Source organism: Mobula birostris, chromosome 20, assembly GCF_030028105.1.
Source record: "Mobula birostris isolate sMobBir1 chromosome 20, sMobBir1.hap1, whole genome shotgun sequence".
NCBI lineage: Eukaryota > Metazoa > Chordata > Chondrichthyes > Myliobatiformes > Myliobatidae > Mobula > Mobula birostris.
This window is the reverse complement of record NC_092389.1, coordinates 2,123,078-2,148,774: the sequence shown is the minus strand read 5'-3', so window position 1 is coordinate 2,148,774 and position 25,697 is coordinate 2,123,078. Positions and strand designations below refer to the sequence as shown.

At 40.5% G+C, this 25,697-nt stretch overlaps 1 long non-coding RNA gene across 1 annotated transcript; it reads right to left on the bottom strand.

The window, feature by feature from the left end:
• Nucleotides 1–458: 458 nt before the first annotated feature.
• On the bottom strand, nt 459–21,045 carry LOC140185427 (uncharacterized). Its single transcript, XR_011882631.1, has 4 exons — nt 21,006–21,045; nt 8,576–8,657; nt 5,923–6,088; nt 459–1,927 (listed from the first exon to the last, which is right to left on the bottom strand). It is a non-coding gene; the product is annotated as an uncharacterized lncRNA (long non-coding RNA).
• Nucleotides 21,046–25,697: the final 4,652 nt, after the last annotated feature.

The window sequence follows — 25,697 nt, the reverse complement described above, 5'->3', positions numbered from 1 at the left end:
TGCTACCGCAGAATTAAAGCCAGGACCAGCAGGCTACAGGACAGCTTCTCTCTAAAAGCCATTCGACTTTTAAATTTGCATGCCTGTACATTGCGACAGAGACATAACACAAAGATTTTTACTCCCTCATGCTGTAGAATGGGTGTAAAATTTAAATAAATTATAGATAGATCGATCCTGGTAAATTCTAATAATATAATGGGGGAGTCCAGGACCAGAAGGCACAGGTTCAGAAAATAAAGATGTCTGTTTAGAACAGAGAAGAGGAGGAGTTTCTTTAGTCAGAAGGTGATGAATCTGTGGAATTCATTGCCACAGATGGCTGTGGAGGCCAAGACATTGGGTATATTTAAAGCAAAGATTGATATTAATAAGAATAGACTTGATGGGCCAAATGGCCTAATTCTGCTCTTATGTTTTATGCTTTAATAATACTTACAAGAGACAGCAACTTTCCAGAAGGATTGTTTATTCAAATTCTTACAGCAAGGAAAATTGCAGATTGTGATTATGGCCAACTCGGTTCTCTGACCACATGACTCACACAATTATGTAAAGCAGACCACGATGATCAAATGGTTTATTATTAGGCATCTTCCAGCACTAAAGAACTTCAAGATGTGCAAATCAACTTTTGCCCTCCAATAACAGTTTATTATCAAAATAAATTTAATTTCTCTCTCACTAACCAATTAATTTTCAGCACCTAAATAGGTGAGCTGTACATGGTAACATATGCATATTTTGATAATGAATTTACTTTGAGAGCAACAGAGTTGTTTGTACATGAAACTTCAATTGCAGACAGTGTAAGGGCAGGTAAAAATTGCCTTTTGTGTATTTAGATAGTATGATTTTTTATTAATCTACTTCAATGTCATTGGTTTGAACCCAGTGAGGATTTCTTCTGATGATGCCCCATGATTGTTGCCTACTCATTCCTGACCTTGTGGGAACCTCATCACAATTCAGTTGCTCTCAATTGTAGAGGGTATGCTGACCAAGACCAGCAAAGCTGCACAGTTGTGGAGCAACTGTTAGATCTGGAGATGATGGTAGTCCTGAACGTTGTTTGGAAGTCAAAAATGAGGTACAGATCTTATAGTTATAGCTGTTTTATTCGATGCCATTCTTGATGTTGGAATGATGTGTACAGTTGAATGACAATATACTTGAACTTGAAGATGAGAGTGATTGTTTTTAGTAGCAATTTTCAATTCATACATTAACAAAATCTCAGTTATAACATTAGTTAACATGCTATACAATTTTCCACTGGTTTTGACAACAAAAATCCTCGAAACTGAATCAGCAGTTCTGTTGGCTACTTCAGAGAAAGCAGCATTATACCCTTGGATAAGCAGCTGCTCACTAACTAGAATTATAAATATTGATTATAGAGTGGGTTGGGTTAAGATCTTTTTCATCTCATGAGTGGTTTTATGTTTAGTTTGTATGTTCATAGACTACCTCTACAACCATCAAAGGCTCATTAATCACCAATTTATCAATAACAATTCCAGTTTGTCATAAGGTTTTCTTTTGAAATCCTTCTTGGTGGGTCCTCTCGTGGACCACATGGAAGGGGGAAATTTCATTTGCTGGCTCAGTTTCATGAGGGTTTCTCCTCGGACATTCCCCAATTTGCTTGGTGCTGTTGTTGTATGTGTGATTAAATTAGTCAATGTACCTTTTGATGTGTCTCTGAATCAACATCAGCATCTTGTGGAGAGTTTCAGAGTTTCCTCTGCCAACTGCCGCATGCAGATTTCTACGAAGACACTCAACCAACCCCGAGAGACATTGAACATATTCTTGGAAGAAGGTGGGATGTTTTAACTCCAATTCATCAGCCAAATCAGGTATTTCGATCATCAGGCTTTCAACCAATTTGCAGGAGTGTTTACTACAGTTTCCCAGCTTTTCACTGTGGAGGGTTCAAACACAACAGAGTGAAGCTTGTTTATAATGCGTCCTTTAACTTTAATACAATTGCATTAACAGTATGCAAGGAAACCTTTTCACTGGATCTTGGTACATGTGACAATAATAACCCAAAACTAATAAATAATAGACCACAAATAAGCCACATTTAAATTACATGGCTATGTCAATGTTAGGCTCTACACAAGATATTAGCTCCTCTGAAACAGTCTGAATGCCACTATCCCTTTCTTTCTCAAAGCTCCCCCCAAATATATTTTTAAATCTATTTATACAGTCAGTAACTACTTTATTAGGTACACCTGTTTGTTAATGTAAATCAGCCAATCATGTGGCAGCAACTTAATCCAGTAAAGCATGCAGACGTGGTCAAGAGGTTCAGTTGTTGTTCAGACCAAACATCAGAATGGGGAAGAGATGTGATCTAAGTGACATTGACCATGGATGATTGTTGGTGCCAGACAGGATGGTTTGAGTGTCCTGGGATTTTCCTGCCCAACAGTCTCTAGAGTTTACAGAGAATAGTGTGAGAAACAAAACATCCAGTGAGTGGCAGTCCTGTGGGTGAAAACACCTTGTTAATGAGAGAGGTCAGAGGAGAATGGCCAGACTGGTTCAAGCTGACAGGAAGGTGACAGTAACTCAAATAACCACAGGTTACAACAGTGCTGTGTAGAAGAGCATCTTTGAATGAACAACACATTGAACCTTGAAGTGGACGGGCTACAGCAGCAGAAGACCACACGGGGTTCCACTCCTGTACCTAATAAAGTGGCCACTGAGTGTAAGTTATCTTTCACAACATTGGGATGCTCCAAGGAACTTTACAATCAATAAAGTTGTTACTTCACAAATATACTTCGTGTTTTTAAAAAATGGTCTGCAATTTGCTCATAATAAGTTCCTAAAGGCAGTAATCTCATTATCAGAAATTCATATGTCTTCAAATGTCCACAGTAAGCATTCTAATTGCATCACAGCTTGGTATGGCCCAGGAGTGCAATAAACTGCAGAGTTATCAACACAGCTTCCCTCCCCATTTCCCCTACCATCAACTCTGTTTACACTTCCTGCTGCCTCAGGAAAACAGCTGACATAGTGAAGGACCTCTCCCACCCCATTCATTCTCTCCTCTCCCTCCCCATTCATTCTCTCCTCTCCCACCCCATTCATTCTCTCCTCTCCCTCCCCATTCATTCTCTCCTCTCCCACCCCATTCATTCTCTCCTCTCCCACCCCATTCATTCTCTCCTCTCCCTCCCCATTCATTCTCTCCTCTCCCACCCCATTCATTCTCTCCTCTCCCCTCTTCCACTCGGCAGAAGATAAAAAAGACTTGAGGATCTCTCCCACCCCATTCATTCTCTCCTCTCCCCTCTTCCACTCGGCAGAAGATAAAAAAGACTTGAGGATATGCACACCAGGCTCAAGGACATTTTCTATCTTGCTGTTATAGAACTCTTGAATGGACCTTGTGTACAATAAAGGTGAACTTGTTCTCTCAATCAACCTTGCTGTGGCCCTTGTATCTTATTTGTTGACCTGCACTGCATTTCCTCTGTAACTGTAAGAGTATGTTTTACATTCTATTCCAGCTTTTCCCGTCGTATTACTTTGATCTACTTATGCTTGCAGAGCAATTTAGTCTCATCAGTTTTCACTTGAAATATATTCTTCCTTCATTCCCACCTGCCAGATTCTACCCGTCACCTACACATTTGGGGCTACCTACCGTGGACAGCAGAAAGGGAGAAATAGAATGCCTTACATTACAAGACCATATGCCTGGGAAACATGGAAGAGGAAGGCAAAGAAGAAAATATATGGACATTGTGAAAGAACTGACAGATCTAAGTGTGTGAGATATCATTGACGCTGCGAGGGATCGTTCAATGTGGAAAGCCATGATCGCCCAAGCGTGTAACGCACAAGGCACATGAAGAAGACGACGACAGTGGACAGGTAACCTTGCAACCTGCAGGCCTTTTCAATGTGAGTGGAAAGCAGAGCACCCAAGGGAAACCCATGCAGTCACTGGCTATGCAAAAATCTATCTGACTGTGTCTCTAATATATTTAATGAGGTAGCCTCTACTACATCTTTGGGCAGAGAATTCCCCAGATTCACTACTCTCTGGGACAGGAAGTCTTCTCCTCATCTCTATCCTAAACCTATTCCCCTGAATCTTGAGGCTATGTCCCCTAGTCTTAGTCTCACCTACCACTGGAAACAGTTTTCTTGCTTATATTTTATCTATCCTATTCATAATTTTATATGTTTTTTGTAAGATCCCGTGTCACTTTTCAGAATTCCAGTCAGTATACTCCAGAGCAACACACACAAAGTGCTGGAGAAACTCAGCAGGTCAGAAAGAATCTATTATCCCCAAAAGTACTTCCTGGTGGGGCAAAATTTCACCTGCAAGTCTGTTGGGGTCATCTACTGTATTCAGTGTTACTGGTACAGCCTCCTCTACATCAGTGAGACCTGATGTAGATTGGGGGCTGCTTCATCAAGCACATTGATTCCATCTGCAGCAGGGAGCAGTGGTCAACTATTTTAATTCCACTTTCCATTCTGACACTTTGCTTCATGACCTCCTCTACTGCCTCAATGTGACCACTCTCACCTTGGAGAAGCAACACCTTATATTCCGTCTGGGTAGCCTCCAACCTGATGGCATGAACATCGGTTTCTCAAACTTCTGGTAGTTTCTCTCCCCTCCCCCTTCTCTTTTTCCCCAGTCCCCATTTTGGCTCTCCTCTTACCCCTTTTCTCACCTGCCCATCACCTCACCCTGGCTCCCTCCTCCTTCCCTTTGTCCCACTCTCCTCTTCTAACAGATTCCTCTATTCTCCAACCCTTTATCTCTTCAACCTATCACCTCCCAGCTTCTTAGTTCATCCCTTTCCCCCACCTGCCCACCTTCCCCCTCACCTGGTGTTACCTATCACCTGCCAGCTTGTTCTCCTTCCCCTCACCCCACCCTCTTATTCTGCCATCTTCCCCCTTCTTTTCCAGTCCTAATGAAGGGTCTCGACCCGAAACGTTGACCCTTTATTCCCCTTCATAGATGCTGCCCAATCTGCTGAGTTCCTCCAGCATTTTTTGAGTGCTGCTCTAGATTTCCAGCATCTGCAGAATCTCTTGTGAGTATAGACATAGTCATGGTCATAGTCATACTTTATTGATCCCGGGGGAAACTGGTTTTCGTTACAGTTGCACCATAAATAATAAATAGTAATAGAACCATAAATAGTTAAATAGTAATATGTAAATTATGCCAGTAAATTATGAAATAAGTCCAGGACCAGCCTATTGGCTCAGGATGTCTGACCCTCCAAGGGAGGAGTTGTAAAGTTTGATGGCCACAGGCAGGAATGACTTCCTATGACGCTCTGTGCTGCATCTCGGTGGAATGAGTTTCTGGCTGAATGTACTCCTGTGCCCACCCAGTACATTATGTAGTGGATGGGAGACATTGTCCAAGATGGCATGTAACTTAGACAGCAAGGAAGGGGGAAGATGCAGTATAGTCAGAGGTGAATTAATCATTTGAAGAAAAGAGTTTCATGACACTGCGAAATTATTACATGAGTGGCACGTTACTCTTGAACAGTCAAAAGCCCTTGTAATTTATTTATTCGTTGATACAAAGTGGAACAGGCACTTTCTGCTCACTGAGCCACGCCAGCCCATAATCCACGTATTGACCCTCGCCTAATCACGGGACAATTTACAATGACCAATTAACTTCCTACTGGTACCTCTTTGGGGAGGATTACTGACAGTGCCGGAATCGAACTCCGATTCCGATGCCCCAAGCTGTAATAGCGTTGGGCTACTGTGGCATCCTATCAATTGCTGAACTATCACAGTCATTACATAATGGTACTATTCATTAGAATTTCTTATTGGCTAATGTTGCAATATTCAATCAGATGACAACAATGGTTAAGGCAAGAGGATTTTGCTCACCTGAACAGATTCTCGACTCTTTTGAGCAAAATAGAATGATATATACTTTCCTGAGCAACATTGTAAAGCTCGGTGACTTTCGAGCCCATATCCCATAGAGATTGATACCAAGGTATTGATTGGTTCACAGTGGTCTCATTCAGTGAGAAGGGTGCACCCTGGGATCCTAGGCAAGGACAGAAAGATTACTGCTACATTACAAAGCTGCCCAGGAGCAAGTATTATTAAATAATTAATAATTAGTAATTATTGAAAGGATGTTTCTATGCCACTGTTAATCAAACGCTCGAACAGACCTCTTGTGTGATAAGATGGACTCTTGCCCATATGATCTATCTTGTTATTATCTTGCACTTTTTTGGTAACTTTTACACTTTATTCTGCATTGTTATTGTTTTACCCTATTTTAGCTCAATGCACTGTGCGATGATTTGATCTGTATGAACAGTTTGCAAGACAAGCTTTTCACTGTATCTTGGTATACGTGACAGGAATAAACCCATACCATATATCCCAGAGTAGGGAATTGAAGAAGGAGGAATGGGGAGGGGGGAGTTGGAGAAGTTGGAGAAATCAATGTTCATGCCATCAGAATGGAGGCTACCCAGACCCAGAGATGTCAATTCTCCAACCTGGGAGTGTCTGCATAGGAGGCCATGGACCGACACGTCGGAATGGGAATGGGAATTAGAATTAAAGTGGTTGGCCAGCAGGAAAGCTCAATGCACTATGTAATAATAGGATCTGGATGAGCAGTATACGAGACAAGCTTTTCACTGGATTTGGCACATGTGACAATGTGAGTGGATGGGCTACAGGAGGTACGTAATGAAGTGGCTGTTGAGTGTACATTTACATGTATTAATGTGTTTAAATGACATGCAACAAAAAATCATGTTCAATAATTATAAAGAACAAAGAATCATATAAAATAATTTTAGAAATATGGATATGGAATAAAATGTGCATAAATATATAAATACTAGCATGTATTTTCAATGTAAACAGCATTATAAAAATGATTTAAAGTGATTACACACTGTAGTGCAGTGACTAAGGTAATAGATTGGGGGTGGGGGGTTAAAGGGGGCTATCTAGAATGATTGATCAGATTAACTGCCTGCAGGAAATAACTTTAAGGTGGTAAGAGTTTTTGTTTTAATAGTCTTATAGACCTATATCATAATATACCACTCAGTGGTCACTTTACTAGATCCCTCCTGGACCTAATAAAATGGCCACTGAGTGTACGTTCATGGTCTTCTGCTGCTGTCTCCCATCCACTTCAAGGTTCAACGTGTTGTACATTCAGAGATGCTCTTCTGCACACCACTGTTGTAACGTGTGATTATTTGAGTTACTGTCACCTTCCTGTCAGCTTGAACCAGTCTGGCCATTCTCCTCTGACCTCTCTCATTAACAAGGTGTTTTCACCCACAGAATTGCCACTCACTGGATGTTCTTTTTGTTTCTCGCACCATTCTCTGTAAACTCTGGAGACTGTTGTATGTGAAAATCCCAGGAGATCAGCAGTTTCTGAGATACTCAAACCATCCCGTCTGGCACCAACAAGCATTCCACAGCCAAAGTCACTTAGATCACATTTCTTCCACATTCTGATGTCTGGTCTGAACAACAACTGAACTTCTTGACTATTTCTGCATGCTTTTATGTATCGAGTTGCTGCCACGTGATTGGCTGATTTGATATTTGCATTGGTGTACGGGTGTACCTAATCAAGTAGCAGGGATGACATTGCATTGTATCTGAGAGCTTGGCTTGTTCCTTGTTAATGCCTCAATATTTCATCTCAGTACTACTATATGACAGAATTGAACTCATGCCTTGCCTCTTATGATGCAGATACATAGGTGTTCTCATAATCTGCAATTATTCCAGTACCTACCACTCCCTGCTTTAACAAATTCTTCAAACTGAAAATCACTCAGAGCTATAAATTCCTATGATTTTGTAAGTCCATGTTTATTCTATGTGTATATATATATTCTTTTTTTCATTTTTGTGTTTAAGTTAGAGTATTGTGTCAGTTTCTGGTCGCCTCATTGTAGAAGGATGTGGAAGCTTTCGAGAGGGTGCAGAGGAGATTTGCCAGGGTGCTGCCAGCAATACAGAGTGTGTCTTATGAGGGACAGGTTGAGCGAGCTGGGGTTTTTCTCTTTGGAGTGAAGGATGATGTGAGCTGGCTTGATAGAGATGTACAAGATAATAAGAAGCATAGATCGAGTAGATAGACAGATATTCTTTCCCCAAGGCAGAAATGACTAATACAACGGGTCATAATCTTAAGGTGATTGGAGGAAAGTGTAGGGTGGATGTCAGCGGTAAGCTTTTTACACAGAAAGTAGTAGGGTGCATGGAATGTGCTGCCGGGGGAGGTGGCAGAGGTACACACATTAGAGACATTTAGTCATAGTCATAGTCATACTTTATCGATCCCGGGGGAAATTGGTTTTTGTTACAGTTTAAAGAACTCTTAGATAGGCACATGGATGATAGAAAAATAGAGGGCTATGTGGGAGGGAAGGGCTAGATTAACCTTAGAGCAGGTTAAGAACGTCGGCACAACATTGTGGGTCGAAGGGCCTGTACTGTTCTATGATCAATGTTACTTTGAAGGATTTATTTTCAGTACCTTTAACCAGGAAGATTGCCAGAGTAATAATGAATATCTTCATGGTAGCATCAGTTCTTCAACTCTTTCCAGGCTTGGAGGTCTGAGTGGACAGAATTGTAATGTTTAAAATAGCTAATCAAGTAAAGAATTTATTGCCCACCAAACACAAAAGGTAGAGAATTAAATATTAATACAGTTTATTGAAGGATTCATGAACAGGTAATTAGACCAGATGCTCCTAGATTCATGGGCAATAGGAAAACCCTTTTCTCATTCTCCTTGTGTCCATATCCTAATATTATAATATTTTGTAACATTCTCTTTGGCATTCACCTTTTAACTCTTCCAATATTTATTTCTCAACACAATGAAGTTGCAATACCTCCTCTTTCCTTCCATATTCTTATTACTAATCCACTTAATCAAAACCCCCGTTATTTAATCTTTTAAACCTTTGTGTCAGCTGTTAGAGAAAGGTCAGACCAGTGAGGACTTCGACTCATTCAGGTCTATCTTTTCATGTGCACCACGAGAAACTCATACACCATCTCCAGATCAGCATGAATATTTCAGTTCAATCTGTTCAAACTTTCTTAAATCATCAGTCAGCTATTGTTTTCTGGCCACTTTTCCAAATATTGGTCTTTGCATATTAGAATTTATGAAGAATAGTCATTGCTTCTAAAAGATTTCATTAGTTGTACCAGCAATAACTGGTTCATACAGAGTTATTATGAAATATGACGATGATGACGACGACATCGACTCAGAGCTGAGAGGCCAGCGTCGGGCATTTTCATACCTTACAAGGCGCAGTTCGAAAGGCTGTGTGGGGCGCCACTCCTCGCACAGACATTTTTGCAGTATTATTTTACGAGGACGAGTTGCGAGCTCGACATCAACCCGGCGTGGATGGAGGGCGCCCACAGGGACAGTCTGTCACTGGATCGAACTCGGGAACCTCCGTTCTCGAGCCCGGCACTGATCTCACTGTGCCACCAGCCGACCCAAATTATCAAATATAAAAATCTGTAATTAATTTAATCATGTTCCACAATGGCTAAGATTGGATAGTTAAATGCTTAAAGAATGCTTCTTTTCTTAGTCTCAAGATATATTTAAACTTGGTGATAGCAAATCCATATTTTGTTCTGTATCAGGTTAGGAATGATTTTAGCCACTTGACTCAGCAATTATGCTGGAACATTGCCATTACTGTAACAGAAGAACAAACTCATGGTAACTCCAACATTACCTTACACACAAACCATTATAATCTAATACATCCTACATTTATAATTAACATATCTGCTTTGCTCAAAATTTAAGCTCATTCACAATTTACTGAAAATATTAAAACCTGTGAGGGACCAATTTCAGCCAGAATAATGTGGTTATTTGTCAGAAGCTAACCCATGGTGATCTGCAATTTATCAACTGAGTATAAATAAACAACATTTTTTTTCAGAGCAGGGGCTCCAACAATATTAGCTCCAGAGTTTCTTCACAATGTGTCCATCGCATGCTTGCTCATCTCTTTCCATCATGTATATGGTTTGACTTCTCACATACAAGAGTGAATAAAGATAAGGGACATTTCACATTCCCCAACTTTCAGAAACAGTTGTCAACATCAGGAAATATTTTAATAAACCTTATTGAGATCTAGGGATGGTAACAGCTGCCAGGAATGGGAAACCGGTAAGCCTTTAGTCCAGGGCTCAAGTAGAGTCATAAACACAGCACCAGCTCAGGCTAACAGACTCAACCCAGGCAAATATGCCCAAGTCAGTCTGACCCTGGGCACACAGCTGCACCACAGTTAGGGTCCTGAGTATTTTGTGATTGTGTATGCTATCATAACTAAAATAATAATTAAACATAATAATAAGTACTTTATTGATCTCAACTGGGAAATTATCTCGTTACAGCAGCAGCATCTAAAAACAGCCTTAGCAACAATAATAATTCACCAATGTGCAATAATAATGTACAAAATAAGAAAGCAGAGACTATTGTACTATGATGTGTGCTCTCCATTCGCACGGAGATGAACCGTTGTATATGCTTATTGTATTTGGAAGGAAAGATTTTTTTGCAATGATCCTTGCGACAGCAGAGCTGATTGAGTCTGTTTGAAAGGGTGCTCCACTGCCTATTCAGTAGGTCATGGAGAGGATGTGCCAGATTGTCCATCATGGATAACAGTTTGTTTAGTGACCTCCTCTTCACCTCTAACTCAAAACAGTTCGGATTGTAGTCAAGGACGGATCCAGCCTTTCTGATGAGTTTATTTAGTCTTTTTGCATCACCAGCACCAATGCTGCTCCCCCAACATAAAGCCGCAAAGAAGACTGCACTTGCTACAACAGACTAGTAAAAGATCTCCAATGTCCTGCTGCACACATTGGCGTACCTCAGCTTCCTTAGAAAATAGAGTCTCCTCCCCCCACCCACACCTGCAGAAAAAGCGCAACATTCCAGGTCGCTCAACGAACTAAACCGTCTTTCCTGACGCAGTTATAATATTCAACATACACGCCGTGGATGTTATTTCCTGCAACTCGACCAAGTTACAATTATAAAATATTATCTATAAATTATTAATTATTTTATAATTGCAACTTGGATATTATATTATAACTGCAATAACATTTCTCCCAAGTCTGACAATGTTGTGTTGATGGGAAATAAAATGGACCTTTCAACAGCCTGAAGCCAAGGAAATCCTGAGATAAAGACTAAGACACAAATGCATTTGTTTGGTGACACTAGCTTTGAATGTAAATTAACAGCCAGATTTAACCTTTCCCCAACTTTATTTATTGAAAGTCTATAACTTTGCCAAGCTTTGGCAGCTGTACAAGATATTTTATTAGAAATACTGTTGTAATGTTTTAATTGGGAGGAATGAACTATTATTGATTGCTGCCTATTCTTGCATTTACTGATTTATTGATATTTTGAAAATGTAAATGTAGAGACAAAATTTAATTCTTTCTCAGAAAGGAAAACCAGCTCCGTTCTCCTTAGATCCTGAAAGACATCCAAAACAAGGGCATGATGAGATGGGTTATTTATACAGGGGGAGAATGTGCTTGCTTTGGGAAATTGAGATAACATTAGTCTGTTGCATTTGTTGCACTTTCTTGCATTCACCAGGTTTACTGGCAGATCACATCCTGCTTTCCTTGTAAACCAGGATGTTGAATCTCACTCTGGCCAAGGCCTGGTGAAGGCACGGAGAATATTTGTGAGGAATGTGAATCTTCATTTTCAGAGAGAGGCCATGTCTTTGGAGCATGGATATAGGGAAAGATTTGAAAATCAGCCATGATTGAATGGCGGAGCGGACTTGAACAGCCGAATTCTGCTTCTGTATCTTATGGTCTTAAGGCCTTGTTCCAAATTTTGAAGATATTTGGTAAAAGCAACTGGGGAATAAACAGTTTCTAATGGTACAAGCTTTGGGAATTGATGACAGATAAGTTTTTTTTAATGCAGTGAGTTATTTGATGTGAAGTGCTTCTCCTAAAAAGAGTAGGAATAGGTTCAATTGTAAGTCTCAAAGTGGACATCAAAGAGAGAAAATTTGCAGGGATACAGAGGAAGAGTAAGGAAGTGGCTCTATCGAAAAGTTAACCTAGGCACAATGGACTGCAGTGTCTTCCGTAATGTATCGTTCTTTGGTTTTATAAATATCCCATTGGCCCAATAGTGACTGAGTGTAACTTAAATAAATGTCATTAGAAAATGCTGGATAACACTCCACAGGTCAGGGTGCATCGGTGGAGAGACAAAAAGAGTTACTGTTTCAGGCTGATGAATTTAGATTCCCAACAAACCATTTCAGATGACAAATGTTCCCTGTAATATTAGCTGTTACCTCTCCAACAATCTTCCTGACCTGAAGAGTGTTTTTAATCTACCTTCAGATTTTATTTTAGAATTTTTGGCAATTGTCACTATTTTTGTGCTTGTCAAAGAAAATCACGTTCACAATGGGTGGTGGGCTATAATTTAATATGAAGATAATATTTACCCCCATGTGAAGGAACTGACGTGAGACCATACAGTAACCATTATCACGATACCCAGTGGATGCGTAGCCTCTGGCATAGCCACAATAAGATAGTTACTAAGATGCCCGAGGCATGTTCATGATAAACTTTGTATATAGAGAAATTTATACTAGTGCAAGTCTATCCTGCAGTGCTTGGTGAGACTGCCTATAAAAGACGATTTGTGCCCAGTTTCTTGAGCCACGCTGACTTTATGGATTAGATCTCCACTCCAATTAATTTGTTTTAGTTTTTGTTCTATCGATAAATACTAAGGCATTTCAGTTGCCACCTCACAGAGATTGGTGATTATTCCAAGACTTCTTGCACGTAGCTCCTTATGAGATACACATGTAAAAAGAATTGTCCACAATAAACCTTAATCATGTCTTTTCTGCAGCCAGGTGAAGGATGGTGAATGAATATAATTACGATGTGACATCATCTTAGCTCCGACAGTCACTTTGTAGCGGCAGGTAACGCTTTGGAAATCACAGCCAGCCAGTTGGCTTCCAGTTCTTGCAGAGTGGACTCTGTTCTGAAATTAGTTTTCGTTAAGAATGAAAAATATATCAAAAACCTTAAAAACCTCAAAAAATAATCCTCCTAGAGACAAGTGGAAAGATTACCTCTTAAGAATAACCAGTCAGCTGACATAAAGTCCAGATTACCAAGATGGAGATGTGTGTTGGGTTTGGAAGGTCACTGGTCATCATTATTTGCTACTGGTTTACAGAGTGGTACAATCTGTTAAGATGGGGGCTGGTCAAACCCCAGGAAGCAAACACCATTTTAGGAGGTACATATCTGTAGGTACTTTCCCATAGATTACTGTGGGCTGCACTGTCCTGAATGCTACTTTAAACCCAAACTCATTTCCTGAAGTTTCTTGGAAATAAATGTTTTAAAAATGTATTGTTCACACAGCAACTGCATGTTTTAATAAAGATTTTGATTGTTTTTAAGTGTATGATTTGAAAAAGGTTGGCTCCATCCTGGACAAAGCATTGACATTCTATTAACCACCCTCTGGCCCTCTATGACTGTGGTGCACCATCTTGACAAAGTTTCTTCCAAAGGCAACACTTTCCAATCCTGTCATTTCCTCATCAAGAATGACGAGAGCAGTAAGTACGTGGGAACCAAACTACAGATTTATCAGGCAAGATTTCCGCTTAAAGGAGCCATGCTGACTGTGGCCTATTTTATCGTGTGCCTCAAGGTACCCTGAAACCACATGCTTAACAATCGACTCCAACATCTTCCCAACCACTGAGGTCAGGCTAACTGACCTAGAATTTCTTTTGTTCTGCTCCCCGAGTGATTCTTAAAAGATCATTACTAATGCATCCACAATCTCTTCAGCTACCTCTTTCAGAACCTTGGGGTGTGGTCTACCTCATCCAGATTGACTTATCTACCTTAAGATCTTTAAGCTTCCCATGTATCTTCTCCTTAGTAACAGCAACTACACTCACTTCTGCCCCCTGGCACTCTCGAACATCCAGCATACTACTGTATCTTCCACAGAGAAGAATGACACAAAATACTTAAGTTTATCTGCCATTTTTTTGCCCTCATTACTACCTCTCCAGCATCATTTTCCAGCAGTCCAATACTGTATCTACTGTTGCCTCTGTTTTACTCTTCATATATTTGAAAAAACTTTTGGTATTCTCTTTGATATTATTGGCTAGCTTATCTTCATGTTTCATCTTTTCTCTCCTTATTACTGTTTTAGTTGCCTTCTGATAGTTTTTAAAAGGTTCCCAATCCTCTAACTTCCCACTAATTTTTGCTCTATTACATTCCCTCTCTTCTGCTTTTATGTTGGCTTTGACTTCCCTTGATAGTCACGGTTGTGTCATCCTGCCTTTAAAGTATTTCATCTTTGGGATGTATCTATCCTGCCCCTTCCAAATTGCTCCCAGAAACTCTAGCCTTTACTATTCTGCTTTCATCCCTGCTAGTATCCCCTTCCAATCAACTTTGGGCCAACACCTCTCTCATGCCACTCTGTAATTCCCTTTACTCTACAGTAATACTGATACATTTGACTTCTCCCTCTCAAATTGCAGGGTGAAGTCTGTCATATTATGATCAATGTTTCATAAGGGTTCCTTTATCTTAAACTCCCTCATCAAATCTGATTCATTACACAACACCCAATCCAGAATTTTCTTTTCCCCCATGGGTTCAACCGCAAGCTGCTCTAAAAAGCCGCCTAATATGTGTTCTACCTATTCCCTGTCTTGGGATCCAGCACCATTTTGATTTTCCCAATTTATCTGCATTTTGAAATCCCCCTGACTACCATAACATTGCCCTTATGACATGCCTTTTCTGTCTCCCATTGTAATCTGTAGTCCACATCCTGGCTACTGTCCAGAGGCCTGTCATCAGGGTCTTTTTACTCTTACAGTTTCTTAACAAGGATTCTACATGTTCCGATCCTATGTCACCTCTTTCTAAGGATTTTATTTTATTTTTAACAACAGAACCACCCACCCCCTTTGCCTACCTGCCTGTGTATTCTTGGATGCTAAGCTCCCAGCTGTGATCTTCTTTCGATCATGATTCAGAGATGCCCACAACATCACACCTGCCAATCTCTAATTGCACCACAAGCTACTTTAGTCTGTATACTGTATGCATTCAAATATACTGTAACACCTTTGGTACTGCATTCATTACTCTTTTCGATTTTGCCTCCATGTTACACTTCAACTTATCCAACTGATTATGCTTTGCCATTCCATCATGGCTGATTTATTATCCTCCTCCACCCTGTAACATTTGACACCCTTACTAATCCAAAACCTATCAACCTCCGTTTTAAATATACTCAATGACTTGGCCTCCACAGCTGTCCATGGCAATAAATTCCACAGATTCACCACCCACTGGTTACGGAAATTCCTCCTTGTCAGTGTATTCTGAGGCTGTTCACTCTGGTCTTAGATTCCCCCACTATAGGAAACATCCTCTCCATGTTATCCTGGCCTTTCAGTATTCGGTAGGTTTCAATGAGATTCCCCCGCATCTTTTGAAACTCGAGAACGAGCCCAGAGTCATTAAATGCTCCTCATACGTTAACCCTTTCATTCTCGTAAACCTCCTCCAGACCCTCTCCAATGCCAACACATCTTTCTTTAGATATGGGACCCGAAACGGCTCACGATACTCCAAATGTGATCTGATAAATGCGTTATAAAGTCTCAGCATGTTGGCGTGTGGCCAAGTGGTTAAGGCGTTCGACTAGTGATCTGAAGGTCGCTAGTTTGAGCCTTGGCTGAGGCAGTGTGTTGTGTCCTTGAGCAAGGCACTTAACCACACATTGCTCTGCAACGACACTGGTGCCAAGCTGTATGGGTCCTAATGCCCTTCCCTTGGACAACATCGGTGGCGTGGAGAGGGGAGACTTGCAGCATGGGCAACTGCTGGTCTTCCATACAACCTTGCCCAGGCCTGCACCCTGGAAACCTTCCAAGGCACAAATCCATGGTCTTGCAAGACTAGCGGATGCCTGTAAAGTCTCAGCATTACATCCTTGCTTCTGTGTTCTAGTCCTCACAAAACAAATGTTAACATTGCATTTGCCTTCCTTGCTTATCTTGTCAATTATCATGCTCTTATGAATAAAGGGCAAAGCATTTGTTTTCAACCCACTACTTTTTGCTTCTCCTTCAAATTTTAATGGATTTGCGTTAAGATTTGCATATAAGGTAAACTAAGTGATATTCACATTGAAAATAGTTCTATTCCGGAAGAGTTTGGATTTTCCAATAGATCTGTTGGATAAGCTTTGAGTGCCCCTCTGTTAGATGGTCTTTGTGAAGGTTCTCTTATATAGTTCTCCATTCATCCCAATTTCATATATCCATGATCATGATCTATGTACAAGAGAGTGTCTACTCCCTGCATTGTGTACAAAGTAATATTATACAATGCAACTTTGAAAAGTGATTGTCCATTCAACATAGGCAATGATCTGTGGAGGGAGGGAGGGAGAGAGAGAGAGAGAAAGACACACACACACACACACCACCCGTTCAGTATCTGTGAAAGGCACAGGAGAAGTTTTTCATGACACGAGCAAAGAAATGCTGTATTGTGAGACAGGTTTTATTATTGCCACATGTACAGTGAAGCAATGTCAACCATACGGATCAGTACATCGAGGTACTGAGGGCACAAGGAAAAGCAATAACAGAATGCAGAATAAAGTGTTACAGTTACAGAGAATGAACACATTTAACTTCAGCTCTAAATTAGTTCTGTAATTTCAAGATTGTTTAATGTCGTTTCCTGCACACAAGTGTGAAGGAGAATGAAATAATTGTTACTCTGGATCTGATGCGGCACACAAAAAACACACAAAAGATAAAGAATACAATAATAAAAAAAATAAGTACATAAGATAGCTTATATATAAACTGTACATTGCTTGTATATCGTAAAGTGATGCTAGGCACAGGAGTGTCTGTACATAAGATGACTGACAAGGAACTGATAAAGTAGTGGTGAATAGCTAGAAGCTCAAAAGTGCACCTGTGGAGCAGTCAATAGTAAAAGGTTATGTTTGCCTGATTTGATTATTATGGCAAAATCAATCTTGATTTAGCAGCAATTCCACAAGTTCCACTGTTAGGTTCGCACATTAGGAATGAGTTTGGCCCAGTGCCACCCCTACAGGTCATTTATTTCTAATCCCCAAAAGTTAACTGCTTCTGTACATAACTCACCTGATCATCAATGAAAAAATACTTACCATTATCTATCAAAAATATTCTGTTATCTGAAATGGTTTTATACTCAACATGGCACTAGTCAAGATCAATTTATTAGCAAAGAATGTATGAATTATACAACCTTGAGATTTGTTTGCTCACATGTAGCCACAAAGCAAGAAACGCAAAAGAACCCAATTAAAGAAAAAAGGAATAAGAAATAAATATAAAAGATCAACACTTGATGTGCAAGAGATAGAAAAAAATACAAATCATGCAAACAATTGAAGTGAACAACTAGTAAATTGTAGATACTTTTGTAATGTAGGATATGCAGCATTCTTATTCTTTTCCATGATTTCCTTGACAGCTATAGTGTCTGAAAAATTCTGCCACTGGCATGCCACCTGATGGTCCAGTTATGCTCTCTATCATCAGTGGCCATGTTCTGTTGGTGCCTTAAGCATGGTGACACTTATGGGTGTAATCCTCAGACTGTGTTGGTCATTGACGAAAAACAATGCATTTCCCGGCATGTTTTGATGTTCCTGTAACAAATAAAGCTAATCTCAGATTACATACGGTCCTTCTCAGATGAGGACTATCTACACAGTGGGTCAAAACTCTGCTGGATTTACTTTGGAAACTCCACTCCCTCTTGAATTATATGCTAGGATGATCCCAGTTAATATTGGGAAAGCTGAAAGCTTGCTACTAACATCTAACAAGCTGCGTCGCTGCATGATATTGAAACTGCACTGCGACAGACAGGAAGTCTCTACAACGGGTAGTCAAAACACCCAGGGCATCACCAGCACAGCAATCAAGGACCAGTATGTACAGAAAAGTGCTGGAATAAAGACCAGTAACATCATGAAATCCTAACCACCCTGCTCACGGACTGTTTGTCCCACTCCCATCAGGGAGGAGGCTGTGTAGCATCCACACCAGGACCACCGGACTCAAAAACAGTTACTTTCTCCAAGCAGTAAAGCTGATCAACACCTCCACCCACTAACCCACCCTTCCACGCCTCCCACCACCATCACTATGTCATTTGCTTGTCAGTCACCTTAAGTTAATAAGCTGTCTGATGTACTTATATTGATAGCGTTTTTATTATTATTGTGTTCTTGTGTTTTTTTTTGTTCTGGAAATTACATTAAAGAATCTTGACATTAAACAGCATGGAGGTTGGACATTCTGTGGTTCAAGTGCACCCCAACCATTCTGAACTGATTCCACTTGTCCAGGTTCCAGTGATCAAAGAATTCTGATACCCTCCTTCCTACACTTTCCTTTTAGCCACACATTAACCCGATCATCCTATCTTACATTTCCTATACACGTCACCACTTGGCAGTGAAATTAGAGATTACAAATCCAGAGATCCAAACAAAAATACAGAGATGACCATTTTATAGGTCTTCCTCTTTATTCTGTGACCTAACTCCCAATTAATATTGCACCTTTTCACCTGTATTCTTAATCGTCATCTAGCACAGAAACAGAGCCTCCAGCCCAACTTGTGCATGGTGATCCAGACATCTATCTAAGCTGGTCCCAAACACAAGAGATTCTGCAGGTGCTGGAGATCTTGACCAACAAGTCCTGATGAAGGGTCTTGGCCCAAAACACTGACTATTTATTCCCCTCCACAGATGCTGCCTGACTTACTGAGTGCCTCCGGCATTTTGTGTGCGTTGAGCTAGTCCCATGTGCCTGCATCTTTCTAGGCCTTTTCGATCCATGTATCTGACCAAATGTCTGTTAAACATTGAAATTGTATGCACACCTACAGCTTCCTCTAGCAGCTCATTCGATAAACTAACCATCTCCTGTGTGAAAGAATTGCTCTCAGGACACTTCTAAATCTTTTTTCTCACACCTTAAATCTCTGCGCTCTGCTTTTAAACTCCCTTGCCCTGGGAAAATGACTGTGACAATCCATCTCGTGTATGTATGTGTATGTCTGTATATACATATATAAGAATTTCCCACTCAGGATCAATAAAGTAAGTGCCTTTTATTATATTTATATATACACACGCATACGAGGGGTGATTGATAAGTTTGTGGCATAAGAAGGAGATGAGTTATTCAGCTCTTGTTACATGCACGTGCAGTTCAACTCTTTGAGTGACTATGCAGAAAGTTTGAAGTTAATTACTCTTCTCCTTTTACCCAAGGCCACGAATTTATCAATCACCCCTCGTGTGTGTGTGTGTGTGTGTGTGTGTGTACGTATCATAATAAGCACGCACTTTATTGATCCTGAGTGGGAAATTCTTTCGTTACAGCAGCAACATTTAAAAACACACTTAGCAATAATAACTAATAATAAAGTACAGAATAATATACACAATAATTTATCAATGTGCAATCATTTGCAATAATGTACGAAATGCTGAAACAGAGACTATTGTACTATGATGTGTGCTCTCCTGTCACACAGAGATGAAATGCTTATTGCATTTGGAAGGAAAGATTTTCTGTCACGATCCTTGTAACAGTGGAGCTGATGAGTCTGTTTGAAAGGGTGCTCCACTGCCTATTCAGTAGGTCATGGAGAGGATGTGCCAGATTGTCCATAATGGATAACAGTTTGTTTAGTGACCTCCTCTTCACCTCTAACTCAAAACAGTTCATTGAACCATTGAACACTACCCGACTTTTTAAAATATATATTATTTCTGCTTTTGCATGATTTTTAATCTATTCAATATACATATACTGTAATTTATTTAATTATTTCCTTCTATCATATGTATTGCATTGAACAGCTGCTGCTAAGTTAACAAATTTCACAACACATGCCAGTGATAATAAACCTGATTCTGATTCTGAAAACAGTTCGGATTGTAGTCAAGGATGGATCCAGCCTTTCTGATGAGTTTATTTAGTCTTTTTGCATCACCAGCACCAATGCTGCTCCCCCAACATAAAGCCGCAAAGAAGACCGCACTTGCTACAACAGACTGGTAAAAGATCTCCAATGTCCTGCTGCACACATTGGCGTACCTCAGCTTCCTTAGAAAATAGAGTCTGCTCAATCCATCCCCTTCTTGTAAACAGGCTTGGTGCTGGTTTTCCTGTCAAGTCTGTTGTCGAGGTGAGCACCAAGTATTTGTACTCCTCCACCACCACGACTTTTTCTCCCAGAATGTACACAGGACCCATCACAGTCCTCTTCCTCCCGAAACCAGTCACCATCTCCCTGGTTTTGGCCACATTCAGGAGCAGGTGATTCCTCCCTCACCACTCCACAAACTTGTCCAAACTCTATACTCCGACTCCAGCTTAACTCTGATACAACCACCCACCACAGAGTCATCAGCGAACTTGTGCAAGTGACAAGACTCAGATTTATACTGAAAGTCTGAGGTGTTCAGTGTGAACAGAAACGGAGACAGGACAGTCCCTGGTGGGGCTCAGAAACAGAGACAGGATATATATGTGGTATGTGTGACTGTGTGTTCTGTGGCTTGCATCTTTGCCCCAGAGGAAAGATGTTTCATTTGGCTGTATATACGTTTACAGCTGAATGACAGTTGAACTTCAACTTGAATATCAGATATATCATTCAACACACGTTTGTACTTTACCTCTCATTTTTCTTACACTGCAGTCTACACTAGAAAAAAGGAGATCTCTTACCTGCTTGCTGTTGCTCTCTGTTCACCTGCTGTGTAAGGGTTAGATCCCTGATGTTTATTAAAGTTATCACTCACATCTGATGAGAGATGATTAACTAATTCCCATTACTGGACATCTTTCCAAGCTTGAGTTTATCAAAATCAATAATGAATTTGTTCTTTTTGATTTTTCGGTGTTTGTTTTAAGTAAACATTGAATGGAAATTGAACAACATTACCAACTATTGAGCGCATTAACCACTGAGGCCAATTATGGCCGCTTCAATGTGAAACCCTCAGGGTGCAGAAACAGCCCAGGGTTGGACTGATTGCTTGTAAAGACTGTTTGCAGTCATCCATGCACTCTTGTCAACCAGGACAAGTGGAACAGAGTCCTGTCATATCTCTAACCCCAACTTTTGAAACATATAAAATGTAACTTTAATTATTCTACCCAAAGAGCCTTAGGTTGAACTTTCCATCTGATTTCACCATGTGTTAAGCAACAGAAGGAATAAATCCCAATTTTGTAAAATCCCAGGGTAATGGCCAAATTTCTGGGCTTGAGGAACAAACCTGAAAGTGCAAAGTACAGTAGTTTCCAACAGTGTGATGGATGAGAAATCTGTGTTTCAGGGATCTTAAATATTCTAGAAGTCAAAAACATCCAAAACCCATCCCTTGGACATGAGTACATATTATCTGTCTGCACTGCACTTTTCTGTAATTGTAACACTTTATTCTGCAATGCTATGCACTGATGTGATGAAATGATCTGTACAGATGACATGCAAAACAAAGTTTTTCACTGTATCTCAGTACATGTGACACTAATAAACCAATTTATTAGAGACATTTAAGAGACCCTTAGATACACACATGGATGATCGAAAAGTGGGGAGCTGTGTGGGAGGGAAGGGTTAAATAATTGATCTTAGACTGGTTTAAAAGGTCAGCATAACATTGTTATACAACAAAGCAAAAATTAGTGAGAAGAAAGAGGATTGGGAAGTTTTTAAAAACCTACAGAAAGCAACTAAAAAAATCATTAGAAGGGAAAAGATGAAATATGAAAGCAATCTATCAAAGTGGATAGTAAAAGTTTTTTCAAGTATGTAAAAAATAAAAGAGAGATGAGAGTGGATATAGGACCACTAGAAAATGAAGCTGGAGAAATAATAATGAGGGACAAGAAGATGGCTGATGAACTAAATGAGTACTTTGCGTCAGTCTTCACTGTGGAAGACACGAGCAGCATGCCAGGTGTTGAAGGGTGTGAAGGAAGAGAAGTGGGTGCAGTTATTATTACAAGAGAGAAGGTGCTCAAAAAGCTAAAAGACCTAGAGGTACATAAGTCACCCGGACCAGATGAACTACACCATACGGTTCTGAAAGAGATAGCGTTAGAGACTGTGGTGGCATTAGAAATGATCTTTCAAAAATCATTGGACTCTGGCATGGTGCCAGAGGACTGGAAAATTGCAAATGTCACCCCACTCTTCAAGAAAGGAGGAAGGCAGCAGAAAGGAAATTATAGACCAGTTAGCCTGACCTTAGTGGTTGGGAAGATGTTGGAATCGATTGTTAAGGATGAGGTGATGAGTACTTGGTGACACAGGACAAGATAGCACAAAGTCAGCATGTTTCCTTCAGGGAAAATCCTGCCTGACAAACCTGTTGCAATTACAAGTAGGATAGATAAAGGGGATGCAGTTGATGTTGTATATTTGGACTTTCAGAAGGCCTTTGGCAAAGTGCCACACACGAAACTGCTTGCCAAGTTAAGAGCCCATGGTATTACAGGAAAGTTGCTAACATGGTTGACCATTGGCTGATTGGTAGGAGGCAGTGAGTGGGAATAAAAGGATCCTTTTCTGGTTGGCTGCCAGTGACTAGTGGTGTTCCGCAGTGGTCGGTGTTGGGACCACTTCTTTTTATGCTGTATATAAATGATTTAGATGATGGAATAGATGGCTTTGTTGCCAAGTTTGCAGATGATAAGAAGATTGGTGGAGGGGCAGGTAGTGTTGAGGAAACAGGTAGGATGCAGGAGGACTTAGACAGATTAGGAGAATGGGCAAGAAAGTGGCAAATGAAATACAATGTTGGAAAATGCATGGTCGTGCACTTTGGTAGTAGAAATAAATGTGTGGACTATTTTCTAAATGGGGAGAAAATCCAGGAATTTGAGATGCAAAGGGACTTGGGAGTCCTTGTGCAGAACACCCTGAAGGTTACCTTGCAGGTTGAGTTGGTGGTGAGGAAGGCAAATGCCATGTTCATTCATTTCAAGAGGTCTAGGATACAAGAGCAAGGATGTGATGCTGAGGCTTTATAAGGCACTGGTGAGGCCTCACCTTGAGTATTGTCAACAGTTTTGGGCTCCTCATCTAAGAAAAAATGTGCTGGCATTGGAGAGGGTTCAGAGGAGGTTCACAAGGATGATTCCAGGAATGAAAGGGTTATCATACGAGGAATGTTTGGCGGCTCTGGGTCTGTACTCGCTGGAATTCAGAAGGATGAGGAGGGATCTCATTGAAACCTTTTGAATGTTGAAAGGCCTAGACAGATTAGATGTAGAAAGGAAGTTTCCCATGGTGGGAGAGTCTAGGACAAGAGGGCACAACCTCAGGATAGAGGGGCGCCCTTTCAAAATGGAGATGTGGAGAAATTTCTTTAGCCAGAGGGTGGTGAATTTGTGGAATTTGTTATCACAGGCAGCTGTGGAGGCCAGGTCTTTGGGTGTATTTAAAGCAGAGATTGACAGGTTCTTGATTGGACATGGCATCAAAGGTTACAGGGAGAAGTCCGGGAACTGGGGTTGAGGAGGAGATAGAAAAAAGGATCGGCCATGATTGAATGGTGGAGCAGACTCGATGGGTCAGATGGCCGAATTCTGCTCCTCCGTCTTATGGTCTTATCCCACCTCCCCAATCCACCAAGCATTAGCCCTGAATCAATGCCTTTCACCTGATTCTGTCCCCTCTGCCTGCACAATGCATAAACACTTAATACATTTCCACCACTGCATTATTATGTGCCTTCTTTTAAAAAAAGCCAGGAAATAACAGGAGTTTCACCAAGACACCATTGGTTAAATAATGACATTATGGCAAGAGGCATACTACAAGCAAGTTATTTATTTTCTTTTATTTAGAGATAGTGCAAAGAACAGACCCTTTAGGCCCAATGAGCCGCCTCACCCAGCAAGCCACCTATTTAACTCTAGCTAGGACAATTTACAATGACCAAAAATTCTACTAACCAGTATGCTTTTGGACTGTGGGAGGAAACCGGAACACCCGGAGAAAACCCACGCGGTCATGGGGAAAACTCCTTATGGATGGCATCGGAATTGAACTCTGAACTCTGACATTCTGAGGGGTAATAGCATTGTGCTAACCGCTATGCTAAGTCCATAAACTAAAAATATACTGTAGGAAAACTGCAATCTTTTCAAAAAAAATGAAGTACTTTCCAATATAAAATATCATTCATTTGTAATTGTTCTTCAACAAAGAACTTCCAACCGTCAATGAACCCCAGCAATGTTGATGGAGAGAGCAACTCTGCCTGTGATCCTACAAGGTACAGCTTTAATAGTGCTTGGTAATGAATGGAAACCACCTGGGGTAGACTCTCTTTGTTTTAAAGTCACTAAGTGAGCATTGGAAGCCGGTGTTTATCAGGTGACTCAGTTTGAGTGTGTTCCTCTGCTCCGAGCTGCCGAGGGAATTACCGTTCATTTACCACAAGTAAAATAAATACTTGTCTTTCCAAACTAATTCGCTTTCTGTTGTGTGCAAATGTTATAGTTAAAGGCAATGAAAGCTCTACATCCAACAGGAAAGGTCGATTAATACGACAAAGTAACAACCTGTGGCAGAAGTTTTCAATGCCTGCTTATCTCGTAAATTGGAAATGTAGAATCTACTACATCTCCACTTTGACAAGGTTCGCTTTGTGATAACTTCACAGCCTGCAGAGACTGAAGGAAGCAGAATGCTCCTGCAATTCCAACAGCGATTCAGTCTGAAGCTGTAATTAGTGACCCCCAGACAAACCTAAGACGTGTGTTGCTCACATGAACACTTATGACAACCCAAACAGACCTGCTCTGGTTTTGCCCTGTTCTTTGCCGTCGTTAACATACTATGGCTTTCATTTATTATTGGACTTAACATCTTTCATTATGTTTGGCTTTGTACATTCTGAGGATAAAGATTTTTTGTATAATTCTTTAATTTACTGAGGTAGAAATCCATGAAGCCTCGACATTACTCTGAATCATTATTGGTGTCTATCAGAGCTGAAAGTCTCTCCTTCTCTCTCACTGTTGTCTGTGAGCTGTGAAAAAATCTGAGTTTTGCCTGTTTATCAAGTCAAGTCAAGTCGCTTTTATTGTCATTTTGAACATAAGCTGCTGGTACAGTACACAGTAAAAACAAAACAATGTTCCTCCAGGACCATGGTGCTACATGAAACAACACAAAACTACACTAGACTACGTAAAACAACATAAAAACTACACTAGACTACAGACCACATAAAGTGCACAAAACAGTGCAGGACAGTACAATAATTAATAAACAAGACAATAGGCACAGTAGAGGACAAATTACAATATAATAATAAATGATGTAGATGTCAGTCTAGACTCTGGGTATTGAGGAGTCTGATGACTTGGGGGAAGAAACTGTTGCACATTCTGGTC